We start from the raw sequence: 1,948 nt of genomic DNA, 5'->3' as shown, positions 1-1,948 counted from the left end.
GTTTCCTTCAGCAGAAATTCAGTGGGGCTGAGAAGTGGGTGAAGATCCCACTCCCTGTGAGTATAAACTGAGGAGGAAAGGGGAGCATGTGCTGCTATCAGGAGGATCCGGGCAGATTTAGAGCTAATTCCAGCTTTGTCACACTGACTGTCCTGCCAGCAAACACTGCTGCTGCTGTTCACTCAATATAGATTCCAGCAGAAATAGTTTTCCTGCAATTAGTTGGCGATGTTACTCAGTGTTTAGGCAATCTTAGGTGGCAGCAGCCACAGTTCTGACTCCCTCGGGTCTGTCTCTAAGCAAAGTTTTGTATTCTCGTGATGCAGAAGGGCTGCGTTTCCCAACAGCAGACAACAAGCTTTGGAAAAAGTCATCCCAGAAGAATCCCAGCAGAAATGATGCTTTGAATTGAATATAATAGCAAAAATGTACCGAAAAGCCTTGTTCATTAAACTCACTGCTGGCTAAGTTATTAACAGAAATATGACAGGGATGAGGAAGAAACACAACTTCTTGCTTTTGGTGGTAGATTTGAAACAAACATCTTAGCTGCAATAGGCTGATGTGGTTGCAACTGCATTTATTTCAAAGAAATTGGCTTTTCTGGATCAAACGTTGACACTGGAGAAGATCTGGCCTCCCACTGCACAGCAATGCGGTGTCAGCCAGCAGAGCTGGGGCTGGACTTGGTCAGGAAGAGGAGACTGCAATGGAAATGGAAGAAAAAAAAAAAAAAAAAAGACCTCAAAAAAAAGCCATTAAGTGCTTTTTCATCCTAACCAAGTTCATCGCAAAGGGTGGTTGGGAAAAGGGGTAATATGAGACTTTCTTATTGAAAAAAGTATCGATTGTTAGGAATCAATAGCATTAAAAAGCTGGGGCTTAAGCAGCAAGCTTTGAAGGACTCCACGAGCTGCTCTGTTCCCTGCCTGCTCTCCTGCCAGTGCTTGGATAGCTTTCACCTGCAATCCAGCAACTGCACTGATGTGATGGTGGCCAATATATATTAAAAAAATTAAGGTGTCAAGTGTGAATTTTATTACCTCTGCAATCAGATGCACTTCCTTCACTCAGCTCATTTGCAATTAAGTCCAGCTGTTCTCTGTAGAAAGGACTCTTCCAAGGAAATTGCTGTAAAAAGTAATGGGAGGATTTTCTTTGGTGCTTTGTTGCAAATATTGTTTTCCTAATAGGCTTGTAAAGGGCTTTGCCTTTTTATTCAATGGGCAAGAGGATATCTGTCATTTTTTCAGGCATCAGAAAACGAATATGTCAGTGCTAGGGCCCATAACATTTATAAGGTATTTTCACTGTATAGCATAGAGAGCTTTAAACTTGAAGGAAGCTGTCCCTGCTTACAGGGTTGGAACTGGATGATCTTCAAGGCCCCTTCCGACCCAAACCATTCTATGGTTTTATGAAAGGAAGTTTTTGAAGTCTTGTTTGTTTGGTCTGCAGAGGTTTTGGCTTAAATACATAAGGCTGTTTGTTAACTGACAAATCGGACAGAGCTGGATCAATGTTCTGCATTGGGTTTCTCCTGTCTAAAATTGGGTATGACAGCCAGAGAGGGGCACCAAAAGTCAGAGCATGATCCTTCATGTCAATGTCATAGGGCAACATCCCACAGCAAGGGCCAGAATAGAACACCATGAGCTCACAAAACTGCAGTGCTGGGACTATTAGAATGGTGTGGTGCTGGAACAGGCTGCCCAGAGAGGTTGTGGATGCCCCTTCCATCCCTGGAGGTGTTCAAGGCCAGATTGGATGGGGCCTTGGGCAACCTGGTCTAGTATTAACTGGTCTGGTATTAAATGTGGAGGTTGGTGGCCCTGCATGTGGCAGGGGGTTGGAGCTTCATGATCCTTGAGGTCCCTTCCAACCCTGGCCATTCTGTGATTCTGTGACTACTATGAGAGAATCCTGTTTGGCTTTTAGGCTTTTAGGA

The 1,948-nt window shown here is 44.0% G+C and overlaps 1 long non-coding RNA gene across 1 annotated transcript; it reads right to left on the bottom strand.

Annotated features, from left to right (window-relative positions):
* Positions 1–562: 562 nt before the first annotated feature.
* LOC149915464 (uncharacterized) lies at positions 563–1,620 on the bottom strand. The gene is made up of 3 exons (XR_016458875.1): positions 1,360–1,620; positions 1,044–1,131; positions 563–704 (listed from the first exon to the last, which is right to left on the bottom strand). It is a non-coding gene; the product is annotated as an uncharacterized LOC149915464 (long non-coding RNA).
* Between the last annotated feature and the right edge of the window lie 328 nt (positions 1,621–1,948).

Source organism: Phasianus colchicus, chromosome 19 (assembly GCF_987193195.1).
Source record: "Phasianus colchicus chromosome 19, bPhaCol1.hap1.1, whole genome shotgun sequence".
Classification (NCBI taxonomy): domain Eukaryota; kingdom Metazoa; phylum Chordata; class Aves; order Galliformes; family Phasianidae; genus Phasianus; species Phasianus colchicus.
Note: the sequence above shows the minus strand (reverse complement) of the source record. Positions and strands in the feature narration are given on the sequence as shown.